Here is a 21,214-nt window from a genome sequence, read left to right as displayed (position 1 = left end):
CAGTATTTCATACCCTAATCCTTACCATCTGCATGGCCGTCCAGGCAAAATTTAGCTCCTATTATGGGTGTCCCTTCTTCTAGAATGTCTTTCCTTATAATCCCCTTTCCATTGACTCCCATACCCTTATTGTTTGTTTGTTATTTTGAGACAAGGTTTTATTCTGTTACCCAGGATGGAGTGCAGTATTGAAATCTCAGCTCACCACAGCCTCAATCTCCCACCTCAGCCTCCTGAGTACCTGGGACTACAGGTGCAGGTGACCACGTTTGGCTGATTTTTACATATTTTTTAGAGATGCGGTTTCTCCATGTTGCACGGGCTTGTCTTGAACTCCTGACATTCTCCATTTTTGATTGACTTACGATTGTGTTACAAGACCAACCATTAGTGTCTGCCATTTATTAAACATTAAAAATGTACTAGCAGCTACACTATGCATTTTATATACATTTATTATCTCTCATGCTATAATCACATACTTTTAGTTTTTTGGAGACAGGGCCTCACTCTGTTACCCAGGCTGGAGTTCAGTGGTGCAATCTTGACTCACTGTAACCTCCACCTCCTAGGTTCAAGCTATTCTCCTGCCTCAGCCTCCTGAGTAGCTGGGACTACAGGCGTGTGCAGCCACACCTGGCTAATTTTGGTATTTTTAGTAGAGACTTGGTTTTGCCATGTTGTCCAGGCTGGTCTGGAACTGCTAGCCTCAAGCAACCCATCCACCTTGGCCTCCCAAAGTGCTGGGATTATAGGCGTGAGCCACCATCCCCGGCCCATAATTACATATTTGTTATGTAAAATTGACTACATTTTCTTTCTCAACTTCAGATTTAGTAGATAATAAGATCTACTTTAGGACACCATTAGGAGACCAAAAATATTAAGTCACATGCTTGGCATGTAGCTATCAAGTAGAAGAAACACACTTAGTAGTAGAAAATGATTATTATTCCTCTCACTAAAATACATAGTGCACTGCAATTTATAAATTTACCTTTTACAATATACAATTATAAATTTACAATTTATAATTTTAGCTCCCTATAGACTGTGAGCTCTTAGAATGGAGAGATTATTTTTTATTCAACTTGAATCCTCAATACCTTTAACATTGCTGTGTATGTTTTACGTGCACAAATAATTTTGTGAAAGTCTGAGTGGTTTCTTTCATATTGCAAAGGTAGAGGGTTCAAATTCTAGATGTGTGTGTTTGGTGGAAATGGGTAATGTTGTTTTCCCTTTAGCATCTTTTTGATTCAGCATTAAAAATCACCATAATTTCAAACTGGATTACCTGATTTAATTACATTTTTTATGACTATATTTTGGAAAGGTGAAAAAGAAGTAGAGCAATCAAAATCTGGTTTGTTTTATTACATACAATTTTCTTCCAGCTTGACATATTTGTAAGGCACCTTTGGAGCCAGAGAGTTATGCCCTGGTTGAATCTTATATTTAATTTTGAGGAAACCCTTGAAACATCTCCATTTACATAAAGGAAATAATTCTTTCTTCCTCCTCATTGAGAGAATAAGAACTTTAGATATTCCCAATAGATCAATTTATCAAACAGCATTTTAATAGAGCTTTATCTTGAGTAACAAGCATGTGGTACAACCTGTTACGCTTAGGCTTATATAAATCTTCCATATTACCTTTTAAATACATATTTTCAAATCAGTTTCATTTCTATCCTTTCCATTATTTAATTCCAGGACAAATAAAAATTGCTAGAATAAAACTCTAAATAACCCACAGACATGGAAAATCAGAAATCTCTTCAAGAAAATTTTTAAGTGAAAAGATTTTTTTTTTGGTTCACATCTGGAATGTCTTACCCTGTAACAAACATGTTGGATGTTTGAAAGAAGACAGTAAAAGCCTAATTGTTGCCCCTGGATGTAGACTATACTAGAAGACTGAGAGGCAACAGCCATGGCTGTGAGTGGCAGGAGCAACAGGAGGGATCAGTGGTCCATCTGGAGTCATTTCTTGTCAGAAGAGATGCTCACCTTAGAAACCGGCTTGATAGGCCGGGCGTGGTGCCTCATGCCTGTAATCCCAGCACTTCGGGAGGCCGAGGCGGGCAGATCACGAGGTCAGGAAATCGAGACCATCCTGGCTAACACGGTGAAACCCCGTCTCTACTAAAAAATAGAAAAAATTAGCCAGCTACTCAGGAGTCTGTAGTCCCAGCTACTCAGGAGACTGAGGCAGGAGAATGGCGTGAACCCGGGAGATGGAGCTTGCAGTGAACCGAGATCGCGCCACTGCACTCCAGCCTGAGCAACAGAGCAAGATTCTGTCTCAAAATAATAAAAAAAGAAGAGAAAAGAAAAGAAAAGAAAAGAAAAGAAATTGGCTTGATCGCATTTGGTTTTCCTTTGTACTAAAGCAGCAAAGTGACAGGATCAATAGAAAACACTAAAGTTCATTAGTTAGCTTTGCTGAATGTGTGCCATTTAATTCTTCCATTTTGATGGTTGTCAGAGATGGTTTCAGAGCTTAAATGGCGTTAATGTTTTGGGGTGAGACCATCGTGGGTTGTGTCATAAGGATAAAGTGGGGCTCAAGGATGAGGTGAGGTTGTCTGTTGTGTATAATACTTGGAATAATAATTATGATAAAGTATCAAGATTAGTGAGTGTAGCTTATAGAGTATCCTTGAAATGTTTTTATTTGAGTATCATTAAAATAATTTAATAAAACTATACATACATTTTTACATTTTTTGGTTGGCAGCTGAAATTTGTTATCATGTATTTAAACACTTTCAAAGATGTCATTTCATGCATAGTGCAAATATTGACATTTTAAAATAAAACTGTTAGATCATGCTTTAAATTTTTCCAATACAATGTAAATACCAAATTATTAAATACTCACCAGTATTCATTTAAAATACATAAACAGCTTTAAATATAACAGCATTAATTTTGCTCTTCAAGCTAGCATTTTTATTCTACTTTCTCCAAAATGTTTTATCCTAATGTCATGTATTTTATGCTTGAAAGGATTTTATTGATTACCTTAACATACTTTTCTAAAATATATTATGTATATAAATGGAGATTTAATTTTTAAATGTTTCCTGTAACCATAAGACTGTTAAACGTTAAAAATGTTTTCCACATTGAGTTACTGAAATTGGCATAAGCACACCATTGATCAAAACAACGTATTATACTTCACATTTGATTAACAATTATAAAGCATGAATTTAATATTTTATTGGATGTTTATCTTGTAGTGAGGTAGATGTCTTTTATTTATTCATTGGTTCTGATATCAATGGATGGAATATTACCAAGAATCACATAGTTGCTGCCTGAGTTTTGCTTCTATTTTGGGGTCTTATAGATATAAGCCCTGAGGACTCATAGTCATATAAATAAGTGGGCATAAATGGAAGGAGCAATGTCAATCCATTTTTGATCTCCTTTGGAGATATTTGCCCAAATTCACAGTCATCTAGCATAAATTACTTTTACTCTTATTAGCTGACACCTTGATTAGGTCCTCCCCAATTTTGCTGAAAGCAAAGATTTGGAAGCCATTTGACTTTCAAGAAAGATTCGTCAGGTAGTCATTAGAGTCATTCAGCTTTTCAGCATCTCCGCCAAACTTTGTCCCTTTGTTTGGTGTCATAGAGGTTTATACACCCCAGGGCACTTCACCAGCGGTAGATTCTAGATTAGTGAGAGCTACTCCTTTCCTTCCTAAAGTGGAAGAAAAAATGTTTTTGTCAAAGAAGGTGGAAATAACAAATCTGCATTGTGCTTTTTGTGTTCTCAAGGAGACTAATTTTAAGAAAGAATACCTAAGGAAGTTGGAAACTCAGAAGCTCTTGGAAAATGTTGATGTAACAGTAGTGGTGCGTGAAGCAGAAGTATCACAGACTGGACATCTCTAGTGTAGACCTCTTACCAATAGCTTAATGTTATTACAACCTGGTTAGAGTGTCTTTTATTGATTAATATCCACTTTATATATTCATATATTGGTTGGATATCAGTCACCTATGAAATATAAATTTGTATAGTACATCGTAAAGAAGTGTGCCAAGGTGTCTTAGTTTAGAGATTACATTAGCCAGTGGGAAATAAAGAATGTCCACAAGTATGATAACTGATATCTTTGACACAGTTCCACATCTGAGAATCTACCTTAATAAAAATGTACTAAATAAGGATAATCATTTGGAAAACAAATGTTTCTTGTAATATTATTTACAATGATAAAAAAAGAAATCAATCTAAATGTTGACTCATAATGTACTCAAATAAATATGGTATGGTTATTTAAGAAATATTTTCCAGACATTACAATTATGCATATGAAGAATATGGAATCATTTTAATAAATGTTATGTTAGTCAACTGAAAAAGTGGGATACAGAATTCTATGTAAAATATAATAAAATCTATTAGAAAAATATGTGTATGGGAAAAGGCTTCATAATATACACAAAGATAATAATAACAATCTTGTATTGATCTCCTTGTGTGTTTTCTTCCCCTTTAAATAGAGACAATGTAATCATATTGCAAATGTGATTATATTTCTTCAAAGGTCTATATTGTTATATGTATATAATGATTATATCAAACAATAAGAAGTTGTGTACATTTATGTGGCATATATTGTACAATGTACCTATATTGTACCATAACATATATTGCACAATGTATAATTAATATATATTGTTATATATGATGTAGATTAATAGATATATATTTTTATTAATTTTTGTAAAGTAATAAATGGACATAGCAAAATATACAAACAAATCAAAAGCTTATAAAATAAAACTTTTTCTATTAATTCAGCCTTCCAGGAAGTTACTATTAGTCACTACTTATTATACTTCTAGAAACTTTCAATGCATATACATGGATATCAAAGTACAAGCACAGAAATGAGAACATGTAATCCCAATTTATTTATTCATTTAACATTCTCCTTTCTAAAACCAATATTTCTCTAATTTGCTATGTTTGTGCATTTTCCTTCTGATAATTTAACAAGTTTATGGGCTCTTTTTAGTATTTTGGAATGTTGTCTTTAAAGTTTTATATATTAATTAGATTTAAATCTTTTTTTCTGTATATGTCAACTTTAGATACCATAAATTGATCTCCTATCAACAAAAATGAAGTATCTACTTAATTTTCATTCCTGTCTACCACATCTATTTCTCCAAACTAACCTCAAGTTTGGTTTGGCTACATTTCTATTTTTAATTTTTCTATAGGTCACTTCAAACTTTTAAATTTCTAAAACTTGTATTAAATTATTTATATATTGAATTAATCTCATTAAAAAGGAAAAGAAACAGCACACTTAAAATTTCTTTAATTTTTTTTACCTTGAGATTTGTATTATAGTTGCATAATAATTTTATATTATAATATAAATAATATTTATATTGTATTCCATAATTCCCATACCTCTTTATTTCTAATTATCTATTTTTATGTATTTACTACTCATTCCTATTTTCAGGCTTATTTCTTTCACTATGTGATTTATGAAAGAATGTACGTCAACTTTTTTTTCATTAAGAGCTCATGGGTGCTGTATTCTAAGAGTTCTTGAAAGTTGCATAAAACATTTGGGTTACACTTTTTTATTCTGAAGACTATGTAACATTGCTCTTCACACATTTCACAATTTTAAACTTAATAAAAGTGCCTGAAGCCAGTCTGAATTTTTCTCTTTTATGCATAAATTGAACATTTTCCCTAGATAACCCTTTCCTTGTTTATACTTTATCATTTATTCTTTGTTTTTATCCTGTATGAAGTTTTTCTAAGGTACAATTTTTCCTATTTATTCTTTAGATTCATGTCTTTTTTAACTTTTGGAAAGTTTTCTTTCACTATATCTTTAATATTTCTCCTGTTTCACTTTTACTTTTTACTTCATCTGAAACACCAAGTATGTGCACATTATGAATCTTTTGACTGCCTTTCAGATCTGTCATTTTCTCTGTAATTCTTTTTAAAATATTTTATTGTTTTATTTTGTTCAATTTTCTGAAGCCTATTTTGTTCACAATGTTTTTAGCAATGTCTACTCTTGTATTTACTGTTTTTAATACAATTTTAATAACTGAAGCCTTTTACATTTTCCATTTGCTATCTTACTTTCCATCTTATTATTTATTTGTTTTTCTATTTTTTATCACTTTTGTCTGTATCTTTAAGTCTCCTTTCAGCATGACATTAATTTTTTAATTACCTTGACTTTATAAAAAAGTGGTTGTACCTCATTTTTAGTTATCTTTTGTGACAATTATGTTGATATTTATGTTTGAAATTATTTACATTTCTTTGATATTTCTCTTTTCTCCTGGCTGTGTCTTTGGGTAATAACAATGTTGGAGACTTTCATATTTTTTTTTAAATCTGGGGCATTTATTCTGAGCCAGCAGTTTACTAAAGACTAGTAGTAGGTGGAGAGAGATTTGCAAAGGGTGCTAAACAGCAGGCAGATTGGATTTAATTCAGTTGACACAATCTACCCCAGAAACATGATTCTATTCTAAGTCAATAGAAGGTCTGCTAATTCTACAGCAAAAAATCACATATTACAATTATTATTGTGGGCTTATTGTTTAAGTAGCTGGCAAGATCAGTAGATTCCTATGTGATTACTCACTCTGGTTTTTCATTCATCTTGCCACAAAAGCAACCAGCTTCTTGCAAAATTAGTTTCTGTGTTTGTCATTAATTTTATGTATCAATTTGACTAGCCCCAGGGTTTCCAGTTTAAATATTATTTCTGGGTATGTCTGTAAGAATGTTTTTGAATGAGACAGGATCTGAAATGGTGGATTCAGTAAAGCAGATGGCCTTTCTCAATGTGAGTGGTCATTCATCCAGCTCACTAAAGGCCTGAAAAGAACAAAAGGCAAAGGAAGGAGGAAATTACCCCTTTTTTCTTGCCACACCACTTGAACTGGTACATCACATTTCATCTTCTCCATGCCTCGGGCTGAGTTTATTGCATGGATTCACTGGTTATCAAGCCTGGGGACTCAGACTAAACTATCTCTTTGGCTTTCCTGGGTCTCCCGCTTGCAGACAGCAGATCCTGATACTTCTCAGCATGTGTGTGTGTGTGTGTGTGTGTATGTGTGTGTGTGTGTGTGTGTAGGCAGTCATGTACCATAGTTCAGTCAATGATGAACCCATATACACAGTTGTCCCATACATATTATAATGGAGCTGAAAAATTCCTATTGCTTAGTGATGTCATAGCTATTGTATGGTCATAGTGCAATGCATTACTCATGTGTTTGTGGTGATGCTGCTGTAAACAAACCTACTGTGCTAGCATTCATGTAAAAGTATAGCACACACAATACCTGACAATGATAATAAATAGCTGTATTACTGGTTTATGTATTTACTATACTACACCTTTTAACATTATTTTATAGTGTACTCCTTCTACTCATTATAAAAAAATTTAACTGAAAACAGCCTCAGGCAGGCCCTTTAGGAAGTATTCCAGAAGAAGGCATTGTTATCATAAGAGAGGGCAGTTCTAGGCCTGTTATTATGCCTAAAGACCTTCTACTAGGACAATATGTGGAGGCAGGAGACAGTGAAATTGATGATCTTGATCCTGTGTGGGCCTAGCCAAATGTGTTTGTTTGTGTCTTAGTTTCTAACAAAAAAGTTTAAAAAGTTAAAAAAATGAAAAAAAGCTTACAGAATAAGGATATCAAGAAAGAAAATGTTTTCCTATGGCTGTAAAATATATGTGTGTTTTAAGCTAGGTGTTATTACAAAAGAGTCCAAAATTTTAAAAAAAATTGTACAAAGTAAGAATAGTTATAGTAAGCTAAGGTTATTTATTATGGAATTATATCTATCTATCTATCTATCTATATCTATATCTATATATATCTATATATATATATATATATTTTTGAGACAGAGCTTCTGTCGCCCAGGCTGGAGTGCAGTGGCTCAATCTCGGCTCACTGCAACTTCCTCCTCCCAGGTTCAAGCAATTCTCCTGCCTCAGCCTCCTGGTAGCTGGGACTACAGGCATGCGCCATCATGCTCAGCTAATTTTTGCATTTTTAGTAGAGATGGGGTTTCACCATATTGCCCAGGCTGGTCTTGAACTCCTGACCTCGTGATCCTCCCACCTTGGCCTCCCAAAGTGCTGGGATTACAGGCATGAGTGACCATGCCCAGCCTATTATGGAATAATTTTTAAAAATAAATTTAGTGTAACCTAAATGCACAGTGTTTATAAAATCTACAGTAGTGTATAGTAATGTCCTAGACCTTCACATTCATTCACCAACCACTGACTCATGCAGAGTAATTTCCAGTCTTGCAGGCCCCACTCATGGTAATTGCCTTATATATGTGTACCATTTTTTATCTGATATGTCATGATAATACTGTACATTTTCTATGTTTAGATCTGTTTAGATCCATGAATACTTACCATTGTATTTCAATTGCCTACAGTATTCAGGAGAGTGACATGTTCTACAAGGTTGTAGACTAGCAGCAATAGTTTATACCTATCCCTGACATTAAGCAACACGTAGCTGTGTGTGTATATATATATATATAACAAACCTGACTAACACAGTGGTTATCTTCATTTGGCCCTTTGTCGTCTATGGCTGAGGTTTCTATAAAAGTTCATTGACACTCTTATAGTACTGTCATGTACTTTATAAGTCAATAAATTTATCCCTTAGAATAAGCCACCTGACTATGGAGATTTCTTCTAGCTTTCCACATTCTGCAGGAGTACTTATATGTTTTCAAAGTCTTCCTTCAGTATGGTTGTATTTCACAATATTTAGTGATGATTATTTATAGTTTATTGATTGACAGGACGGATGTCTTCTACATCAATTATAGGCATTTATCACTGTCTTTTTATGTTCTTCATTGCTTTCAGTTGGCTTTACAGGGGAGAATTTGGGTAAAATATGCTCTTATTATATCCAACCTAATGCAAAACTTTTATCTTTAAAGATAAGAAAGCATACATTCAATAAATAATAATAATAATGAAAGTTAAGAATTGGGATTGAGAGCTGAAAAATAGGTTTTGCTATATCTACTAATTGTAGCTTCATATTTTTCATCATATTTGCTGAAAAATAGGTTTTGCTATATCTACTAATTATAGCTTCGTTTTTCATCAAATATGATATCATTTTTTCTTCTGATAATCATTCCTCTTGCTTGACATATGTGTTCTGCATTTGTTAACTCTGCTAATCTTACTCATGCTTTAGGAAACACCTCTTCAAGGAAGTGCTCTCTGATTTTTCCTTTCCCAGAAAGAACTCAGGGCTCCTCCTGAACTACCATGGTTCCTTGTACTTGCTTTGATTTTTGCACTTATTATCCTGTATTTAATTGTTTGTAGATATAGCAAAAGTATAGAGGCAATAATTGCATAGATCATGTGTAAGAAGAGGGAATGATTATTTCATTGGAGTGGAGTAAGTTTTTATAGAGTAGTGGGAAGTATGTTTTGAAAGACAAATTGGAAGAAGATCACTGAGAATATAGACTATGGAGTTTTTCATTACTTTGTGGGAAATGAGGAGTTTTTAAATGGAGGTCTTTAGCAGAGAATAATAAAATCATAGCTCTTCTTCAGAAAGATTAATCTAGATGTGGTATAACAGATCAAAAGTTTAATGATAAATTGTATACAGGGAATTCACTTAGGAGGTTAATATAATATTCTCTGTACTAGTTTTCTATTTTTCACAAGAAATTATGTATGAACACAGCAACTTAAAACAGTGTCTGTGGGTCAGTAGTGTGAGCACAGATTAGAGCACAGAGTAGCTTGATCTTTTGTTGAGGGTCTGACAAAACTACAATCAAAATGTTAACAGAAGCTTGAGCTTCTCTTCCAAGTTCACTTAGTTGTTTTTTGTTTTGTTTTGTTTTGTTTTTTCAGAACTCATTTCCTTATAGTTGAAGAACTCAGGGCAACTTGCTTCTCAAAGCCAGCAGGATATTCTCTGACTGCAAAGAAAACCTAAGCCCTCTTTTCAAGGGCTTTGATTAAGTCTGGGGCATCCAGAATAATTTCCCTTTTGATTAAATTCAACCAATTTGGAGCCTTAATTACATCTGCAAAATCCCTCCACCTTTGCTCTATAATGTAACCTAATCAAGGGGGTGAGATCCCTTACCTTTGCCATATAATGGAACTTAATCACGGGTGTAATAGCAGTGGGAGTGGAAATCATGGGGCTGTCTTAGAATTCTGCTTACCATAGTCTCTAGGAGATGTTAGGGAGAATAAGCACAGTGTCTATAGAGACATGTGTTCTAACACACACTGGTACAGAAATAAACAAACACAGGATGATAAATGAATAAATAGAAGCATGTACAAGGTACCATGGTAGTTCAGAAGGAGACTTGAGTTCTTTCTGGGAAAAGAAAAATCAGAGAGCACTTCCTTGAAGAGGAGTGTCTTAAAGGATGAGTAAGATGAGCAGAGTTAACAAATGCAGAACACATATGTCAAGCAAGAGGAATGATTATTAGAAGAAAAATAATATTTTGATGCTTACAATATTATATTTATATTATTACAATCTTATTTATTACAGATTTTTACATTAATTTTGGTTTTAAAAATATTGCATTAAAACATTATTTATTGTTATTATTGATTTTTGGCATCTTCTTAAATTTTGCACCTGAAGCAAATGCCTCACTCTCTTCACCGTAATTCCTGGCTCTGAGCATCAGGTAGCAGAACTACCTAGGGAACTGCAATTGATTAGGTATTGCTGAAGTGTATGGTGGAAGTGGAAGAACTGCAGAAGGGTAGCTGGAAAAAACTGGCTGGAGTAAGATCGTGAGAAGCCTTATTTTGTTGTCTGAGGAAGATCTCCAAAGACTTTTCCCAGGGAGTCATGGTTTTAAACTGGAGAGTGACCAGACAAGACTGCCATTTAGAAAGATTATCCTGGCAGAAGTATGAAGGCTAGTTTGGAATGGTTTACTATTCTCCATTAAAGGAAAACAATTAGGAGGCTATTGTAGTGATCACACGAGGTAAGTAATTATAGTTATGTTACAGTATTTGGCTCACTGAAAAGTATTTTAATTTTGGGATTTACCAGCAGAAACTATGAATTTCTTTTTAGAGAGCATGTTAGATAGCTTTTTTGACTCTTTAAATGGTAGACCTTTAGCTAATGTAATTTTTATGGTAATCACATTTATGGCTGAAGCATTTCTGTAACTAAAAGCAGCTTATTTCAGCTGAGAAACGCTTTTGATAAGATAAAATTTTCTGATATGTGATGCCAAGATTGAGTCTGAGCCTATAGGTTTTATTGCATTTATATGCAGTGATGTTAGGTGAGACGTAAGGCAAATGGATTCTCACCATACAAAATTGAACAATCCAGCTTTGTAATTGCTTCAGGACAGTCGATTGCCTATTTTGTCTCTGTTCAAAGTACCCAAAGGAAATCTTGCTAGGGCCACTGAAAATATCAGACTCTACAGATGGAGATCATAACTATATGGTACTGGCTGTATGTTTAATATACAACTAGCAAAAACTGATTCAAGGGAGGGAGTCAGGATTACAATTGGATGCTTGATTGGAAGGACTGATATTAACCAAGAGGCCAGTCTATAAAAGACTACTTTACATAGTAAAGAAGAAGCATATGAGAAAAGTATTTCCTGCCTTGAAAGACTGTAAATATGCACAACATAAATGCTGATAGAATTGTATAGCCCTTTATGTGTCAGTATTATCTAATAACATTGGCACTAGTCCCTATCTACATCTCCATCCTTTGGCATATTTTTTCTTAAATTACATAACTACACTAGTCCCAGATTGTTTTCTCATTTGTTGATAAAACTTAAACACCCTAGTTTATTTATTTTTAGAGTGTTCCTTTTCCAATTAGAGCAGGACTTCAATGTTTTAGTGGGTTTTTTTGGTCATATGTAATGACCATTAGTTAACTGGTAAATGCTATAATTGATTCTTGGAATAGAGATAGAGTTCTTAATCTTAGAGTTCATTGGGAAGTTTTGGAGACAAAAGAGGACTCTAAAGATCAAACCAAAAATTTTCATGCTTTCCTAGAGACTGCAGTACACATTGCTGAGCTAATCTGTTGTAAAGTTTTGTGACTGCACTGAACATGCAAGTAAAGTGGTACAGTACCCAAAGGAAATTGTGCATTCAACCCAAGAGCAATGAGGAAGAAAAGTACAAATCCAAACCACTATGAGATAACGCCTCACACCTGTTTTGACCTTTGTTGCATCAAAAAGTCACAAATAAATGTTGCGTGAGGGTGTGGAGAAAAGGAAACTCTTAAACACTGTTGGTAGGAATGTAAATTGGTACAGTCATTATGGAAAATAGTATAAAGTTTTCTAAATAAATTAAAAATTGAATTACATATGACCCAGCAATTTCTCTTCTGGCAATATACACAAAGAAAAAAAAGTCACTACCTTGTAAAGGCATCTGCAGCTCCATTTTTACAATTTTTATTGCAGCATTATTCACAATAGCCAAGATATGGAAACACCCTAAGTGTCAACGGACAAATGGATTAAGGAACTGTGGTCCATGCATACCATGGAATAATATTAAGCCCTGTAAAAGAAGGAGATCTCGTCATTTGCCACAATATGAATAAACCTGGAAGACATTACGCTAAGTGAAGTTAGCCAGACACGAAAAGAAAACTAATTCATGGTATCACTCATATGTGAACTCTTTCAACCAAATTCAGAAATAGAGAAGAAAACAGTGGTGGGGAAGTGGAGAGAAAATGCGGAAATACAGGTCAGGGAATTCAATGTAGCAGATCTGTAGGACAAACAAGTCTAGAGATCAAATGTACAAATGAGGACTACAGGTCATAAAAATGTACTGTATTTGGGATTCATGGTAAGTGAGTAGATTTTAACTGCTCCTGCCACAAAAACAAATAAACAGATAAATATGTGAGATGATGGATGTATTAATTTTCTTTATTCCAGTAGCCTTTTTACTATTATGTATCCCACAACATCATGTTGTATACCTTAAATATACACAACATTTATTTTTTTAAAGGAGGAGATACTTCCATATTTGGCATATTTTTAATAGCTCCAAAAATGTCTTCCTGACTCCAGAAAGTTCCATACTTAAAATCCCACTACACACAACACAACCTTTTATTACGTAACAGAATTTGAAAAGCAAAACTTAAAACATAAATCTTCCTAGCAGAGTCTATATTTCAATTAGATTTTTATTAAAGTTAAAATTACTGGTAGCTGAGCTTTTCCTGAGAGACCACTGTGATCATAGAAAATTACTGATATCCTAAATTGAAGGGTGACTTTTTGGAGAGAAGAGAAGGGTAGAAAAAGAGGAGAGATATTGGCCACTATCCCATTTTACCTTTACTCGTTTTGCTTAACAAAAACAACCATAAAATCAAATTTTTACTGGAAATGAAATAGGTTGATTTGCTAAAAACTTAAAATAGTACAAAGTGTATAAAAGTAAAATGCAACTCCTCCCTCTACAGTGGATCTCCAGTCTTTAGTCTCTCTCCAGTAGCAACCATTGCTAAGAAATTTTTAAATACATTTTTCCAGAAATATTGTCAGGATATATAAGCTTAAATAACCTCTCCAGTAGTGACAACTGAAAATGTCCCCAGACATTGCCAAATTCCCCCTGGGGTGCAAAATTCTCCCGGTTGAGAAGTACTGCTGTAGAGGATCCTATTGTATAAATGTGTACACCCTTTTGATAAATATTTAGGTTATCTTCAACTTCAGAGATCATTAAAAAAAGGCTGCACTGGGTCGAGGAGCCAAGATGGCCGAATAGGAACAGCTCCGGTCTACAGCTGCCAGTGTGAGCGACGCAGAAGACAGGTGATTTCTGCATTTCCATCTGAGGTACAGGGTTCATCTCACTAGGGAGTGCCAGACAGTGGGTGCAGGTCAGTGGGTGCCTGCACCGTGCGCAAGCCGAAGCAGGGCGAGGCACTGCCTCACTCAGGAAGCACAAGGGGTCAGGGAGTTCCCTTTCCTAATCAAAGAAAGGGGTGACAGACGGCACCTGGAAAATCGGGTCACTCCCACCCAAATACCGTGCTTTTCCAACGGGATTAAAAAAAGGTGCACCAGGAGATTATATCCCACACCCGGCTCGGAGGGTCCTACCTCCGTGGAGTCTTGCTGATTGCTAGCACAGCAGTCTGAGAGCAAACAGCAAGGCAGCAGCAAGGCTGGGGGAGGGGTGCCCGCCATTGCCCAGGCTTGCTTAGGTAAACAAAGCAGCCAGGAAGCTCGAACTGGGTGGAGCCCACCACAGCTCAAGGAGGCCTGCCTGCCTCTGTAGGCTCCACCTCTGGGGGCAGGGCACAGACAAACAAAAAGACAGCAGTAACCTCTGCAGACTTAAATGTCCCTGTCTGACAGCTTTGAAGAGAGCAGTGGTTCTCCCAGCACGCAGCTGGAGATCTGAGAACGGGCAGACTGCCTCCTCAAGTGGGTCCCTGACCCCTGACCCCAGAGCAGCCTAACTGGGAGGCACTCCCCAGCAGGGGCAGACTGACACCTCACACAGCCGGGTACTCCAACAGACCTGCAGCTGAGGGTCCTGACTGTTAGAAGGAAAACTAACAAACAGAAAGGACATCCACACCAAAAACCCATCTGTACATCACCATCATCAAAGACCAAAAGTAGATAAAACCACAAAGATGGGGAAAAAACAGAGCAGAAAAACTGGAAACTCTAAAAAGCAGAGCGCCTCCCCTCCTCCAAAGGAACGCAGTTCCTCACCAGCAACGGAACAAAGCTGGACGGAGAATGACTTTGACCAGCTGAGAGAAGAAGGCTTCAGACGATCAAATTACTCTGAGCTACGGGAGGACATTCAAACCAAAGGCAAAGAAGTTGAAAACTTTGAAAAAAATTTAGAAGAATGTATAACTAGAATAACCAATACAGAGAAGTGCTTAAAGGAGCTGATGGAGCTGAAAACCAAGGCTCGAGAACTACGTGAAGAATGCAGAAGCCTCAGGAGCCGACACGATCAACTGGAAGAAAGGGTATCAGCGATGGAAGATGAAATGAATGAAATGAAGTGAGAAGGGAAGTTTAGAGAAAAAAGAATAAAAAGAAACGAGCAAAGCCTCCAAGAAATATGGGACTATGTGAAAAGACCAAATCTACGTCTAATTGGTGTACCTGAAAGTGACGGGGAGAATGGAACCAAGTTGGAAAACACTCTGCAGGATATTATCCAGGAGAACTTCCCCAATCTAGCAAGACAGGCCAACATTCAGATTCAGGAAATACAGAGAATGCCACAAAGATACTCCTCGAGAAGAGCAACTCCAAGACACATAACTGTCAGATTCACCAAACTTGAAATGAAGGAAAAAATGTTAAGGGCAGCCAGAGAGAAAGGTCGGGTTACCCTCAAAGGGAAGCCCATCAGACTAACAGTGGATCTCTCGGCAGAAACCCTACAAGCCAGAAGAGAGTGGGGGCCAATATTCAACATTCTTAAAGAAAAGAATTTTCAACCGAGAATTTCAAATCCAGCCAAACTAAGCTTCATAAGTGAAGGAGAAATAAAATACTTTACAGACAAGCAAATGCTGAGAGATTTTGTCACCACCAGGCCTGCCCTAAAAGAGCTCCTGAAGGAAGCACTAAACATGGAAAGGAACAACCGGTACCAGCCGCTGCAAAATCATGCCAAAATGTAAAGACCATCAAGACTAGGAAGAAACTGCATCAACTAATGAGCAAAATAACCAGCTAACGTCATAATGACAGGATCAAAGTCACACATCACAATATTAACTTTAAATGTAAATGGACTAAATGCTCCAATTAAAAGACACAGACTGGCAAATTGAATAAAGAGTCAAGACCCATCAGTGTGCTGTATTCAGGAAACCCATCTCATGTGCAGAGACACACATAGGCTCAAAATAAAAGGATGGAGGAAGATCTACCAAGCAAATGGAAAACAAAAAAAGGCAGGGGTTGCAATCCTAGTCTCGGATAAAACAGACTTTAAACCAACAAAGATCAAAAAAAGACAAAGAAGGCCATTACATAATGGTAAAGGGATCAATTCAACAAGAAGAGCTAACTATCCTAAATGTATATGCACCCAATACAGGAGCACCCAGATTCATAAAGCAAGTCCTGAGTGACCTACAAAGAGACTTAGACTCCCACACATTAATAATGGGAGACTTTAACACCCCACTGTCAACATTAGACAGATCAACGAGACAGAAAGTCAACAAGGATACCCAGGAATTGGACTCAGCTCTGCACCAAGGGGACCTAATAGACATCTACAGAACTCTCCACCCCAAATCAACAGAATATACATTTTTTTCAGCACCACACCACACCTATTCCAAAATTGACCACATACTTGGAAGTAAAGCTCTCCTCAGCAAATGTAAAAGAACAGAAATTATAACAAATTATCTCTCAGACCACAGTGCAATCAAACTAGAACTCAGGATTAAGAATCTCACTCAAAACGGCTCAACTGCATGGAAACTGAACAACATGCTCCTGAATGACTACTGGGTACATAACGAAATGAAGGCAGAAATAAAGATGTTCTTTGAAACCAACGAGAACAAAGACACAACATACCAGAATCTCTGGGACACATTCAAAGCAGTGTGTAGAGGGAAATTTATAGCACTAAATGCCCACAAGAGAAAGCAGGAAAGATCCAAAATTGACACCCTAACATCACAATTAAAAGAACTAGAAAAGCAAGAGCAAACACATTCAAAAGCTAGCAGAAGGCAAGAAATAACTAAAATCAGAGCAGAACTGAAGGAAACAGAGACATAAAAAACCCTTCAAAAATTAATGAATCCAGGAGCTGGTTTTTTGAAAGGATCAACAACATTGATAAACCACTAGCAAGACTAATAAAGAAAAAAGGAAGAATCAAATAGACACAATAAAAAATGATAAAGGAGATATCACCACCGATCCCACAGAAATACAAACTACCATCAGAGAATACTACAAACACCTCTACGCAAACAAACTAGAAAATCTAAAAGAAATGGATAAATTCCTTGACACATACACTCTCCCAAGACTAAACCAGGAAGAAGTTGAATCTCTGAATAGACTAATAACAGGATCTGAAACTGTGGCAATAATCAATAGCTTACCAACCAAAAAGAGTTCAGGACCAGATCGATTCATAGCCGAATTCTACCAGAGGTACAAGGAGGAACTGGTACCATTCCTTCTGAAACTATTCCAATCAATACAAAAGAGAGAATCCTCCCTAACTCATTTTATGAGGCCAGCATCATCCTGATACCAAAGCCGGGCAGAAACAACAACCAAAAAAGAGAATTTTAGACCAATATCCTTGATGAACACTGATGCAAAAATCCTCAGTAAAATACTGGCAAACCGAATCCAGCACATCAAAAAGCTTATCCACCATGATCAAGTGGGCTTCATCCCTGGGATGCAAGGCTGGTTCAATATACACAAATCAATAAATGTAATCCAGCATATAAACAGAACCAAAGACAAAAACCATATGATTATCTCAGTAGATGCAGAAAAGGCCTTTGACAAAGTTCAACAACACTTCATGCTAAAAACTCTCAATAAATCAGGTATTGATGGGACATATTTCAAAATAATAAGAGTTATCTATGACAAACCCACAGCCAATATCATACTGAATGGGCAAAAACTGGAAGCATTCCCTTTGAAAACTGGCACAAGACAGGGATGCCCTCTCTCACCACTCCTATTCAACATAGTGTTGGAAGTTCTGGCCAGGGCAATCAGGCAGGAGAAGGAAATAAAGGGTATTCAGTTAGGAAAAGAGGAAGTCAAACTGTCCCTGTTTGCAGACGACATGATTGTATATCTAGAAAACCCCATTGTCTCAGCCCAAAATCTCCTTAAGCTGATAAGCAACTTCAGCAAAGTCTCAGGATACAAAATCAATGTGCAAAAATCACAAGCATTCTTATACACCAACAACAGACAAACAGAGAGCCAAATCATGAGTGAACTCCCATTCACAATTGCTTCAAAGAGAATAAAATACCTAGGAATCCAACTTATAAGGGATGTGAAGGACCCTTCAAGGAGAACTACAAACCACTGCTCAAGGAAATAAAAGAGGATACAAACAAATGGAAGAACATTCTATGCTCATGGGTAGGAAGAATCAATATCATGAAAATGGCCATACTGCCCAAGGTAATTTACAGATTCAATGCCATCCCCATCAAGCTACCAATGCCTTTCTTCACAGAATTGGAAAAAACTATTTTAAAGTTCATATGGAACCAAAAAAGAGCCTGCATCGCCAAGTCAATCCTGAGCCAAAAGAACAAAGCTGGAGGCATCACACTACCTGACTTCAAGCTATACTACAAGGCTACAGTAACCAAAACAGCATGGTACTAGTACCAAAACAGAGATATAGATCAATGGAACAGAACAGAGCCCTCAGAAATAATGCCACATATCTGCAACTATCTGATCTTTGACAGACCTGAGAAAAACAAGCAATGGGGAAAGGATTCCCTATTTAATAAATGGTGCTGGGAAAACTGGCTAGCCATATGTAGAAAGCTGAAACTGGATCCCTTCCTTACACCTTATACAAAAATCAATTCAAGATGGATTAAAGTCTTAAACGTTAGACCTAAAACCATAAAAACCCTAGAAGAAAACCTAGGCATTACCATTCAGGACATAGGCATGGGCAAGGACTTCATGTCTAAAACACCAAAAGCAATGGCAACAAAAGACAAAATTGACAAATGGGATCTAATTAAACTAAAGAGCTTCTGCACAGCAAAAGAAACTACCATCAGAGTGAACAGGCAACCTACAAAATGGGAGAAAATTTTTGCAAACTACTCATCTGACAAAGGGCTGATATCCAGAATCTACAATGAACTCAAACAAATTTACAAGAAAAAAACAAACAACCCCATCAAAAAGTGGGCAAAGGACATGAACAGACGCTTCTCAAAAGAAGACATTTATGCAGCCAAAAAACACATGAAAAAATGCTCACCATCACTGGCCATCAGAGCAATGCAAATCAAAACCACAATGAGATATCATCTCACACCAGTTAGAATGGCAATCATTAAAAAGTCAGGAAACAACAGGTCCTGGAGAGGATGTGGAGAAATAGGAACACTTTGACACTGCTGGTGGGATTGTAAACTAGTTCAACCATTGTGGAAGTCAGTGTGGCGATTCCTCAGGGATCTAGAACTAGAAATACCATTTGACCCAGCCATCCCATTACTGGGTATATACCCAAAGGACTATAAATCATGCTGCTATAAAGACACATGCACACGTATGTTTATTGCGGCATTATTCACAATAGCAAAGACTTGGAACAAACCCAAATGTCCAACAATGATAGACTGGATTAAGAATGTGGCACATATACACCATGGGATACTATGCAGCCATAAAAAAGGATGAGATCATGTCCTTTGTAGGGACATGGATGAAACTGGAAATCATCATTCTCAGTAAACTATCGCAAGAACAAAAAACCAAACACCGCATATTCTCACTCATAGGTGGGAATTGAACAATGAGAACACATGGACACGGGAAGGGGAACATCACACTCTGGGGACTGTTGTGGGGTGGGGGGAGGGGGGAGGCATAGCATTGGGAGATATACCTAATGCTAGATGATGAGTTAGTGGGTGCAGCACACCAGCATGGCACATGTATACATATGTAACTAACCTGCACATTGTGCACATGTACCCTAAACCTTAAAGTATAATAATAATAAAAAAAGAAATATTTATTAACTACATAGTATATTTCATGCACTTTGCTAGTTGCTGCTGATGCAAAGTCACATTACTATGTTGTGAGAACTCACATTACACTGAAAGCTGGTTACAGAAACATAATTTACAATAAAGTGCAATGACTTGCCATTATTGAAAAATTCATATGATGCTTAGGGTCACACAGAGGAAGCATCTGAATTTCTTAGAGGTAATGGAAAGTTGGAAAAAGTGTAGCAGAGAAGAAGACACTGAGTTGTCATCACAATTAATGCAAAAGCCTTCCATGAAGAAAACCTGGGAAGAAGCACATGGCATTTATAGGAGTACAGAAGTGTGAGATAACATTATGTATTCAGGAAATAATTAAGATTACTTGCTTATTAATTTATCCATTCCACAAACATTTATTGGATACCAAGAATGCTAGGTATTACACTGATCCCCGGAAGTGAAATAGTGATCAATAGAAATATGGGTCCTGATGTCATGGGACTTAAAGTTTATGGGTGGATCCACCTTCAGCAAGCTTCCCTAGGGAGGGTGATATTTGATCTATGTGCAAAATACCTCTGAAAGAAGATATGAAAGCAGTGATTTGGTGGGATTTCTAGCATGATGTGGCCGAGGCAGAACCAGACGGATTGGTGAAAGGTGAGTCTGAGCTGGAGACCTGGGCCAAGTCAATTAAACCTATGGGCCATCTTGGGTGATGATTGAAGCTTACTAAGGTCCTTGATTACACTTAACATTTACTAATTCACTCTTTAAGTCCTACGTTATCTGCCCTGTACCTATTTCCCAAGTTTCTTCTTTTATTGTATTTCTTCTCCAAAGTGGGCCTCTAGGATTTCCTACCAGCTGCTTCTTTTTAGGAACTGCTCTTACCCCATTCTTATGGTTACTACTGGTACTCCCAGCCTCATCCCTCATATTGATTTTTGGCTATTGATTTTAGGAATACACATAATCCAAAGTAGACCAGTCACAATAACCTTTGCTTCAGGCCATAGTTTGTTGGTCCAAGTAGGTCCAGGAAATTATCCAGTTTCTTCTCTGGTCAATGGTCTTTATTTATAACTGCAAAAGGTACATGACAACCCACACCATAGAGTTCTAGTAATATCACATTTGTTTATTGACACCAGTAACTGTTGGGCAAAGGAATAAAATGGGAATCTCCTGAGTGTTCATAGTGGTGTCTGGACTATGGTTGGAACAATCAGTAGTGTATATGTGGAACAAAAATATTCAGAAGACAACACCCACCCCCATACCACATTGCATATTTATAAATTAACCTAAGGGAGGGTAGAAAATATC

The sequence above is a fragment of the Gorilla gorilla genome, chromosome 3 (genome assembly GCF_029281585.2).
Source record: "Gorilla gorilla gorilla isolate KB3781 chromosome 3, NHGRI_mGorGor1-v2.1_pri, whole genome shotgun sequence".
NCBI lineage: Eukaryota > Metazoa > Chordata > Mammalia > Primates > Hominidae > Gorilla > Gorilla gorilla.
Note: the sequence above shows the minus strand (reverse complement) of the source record.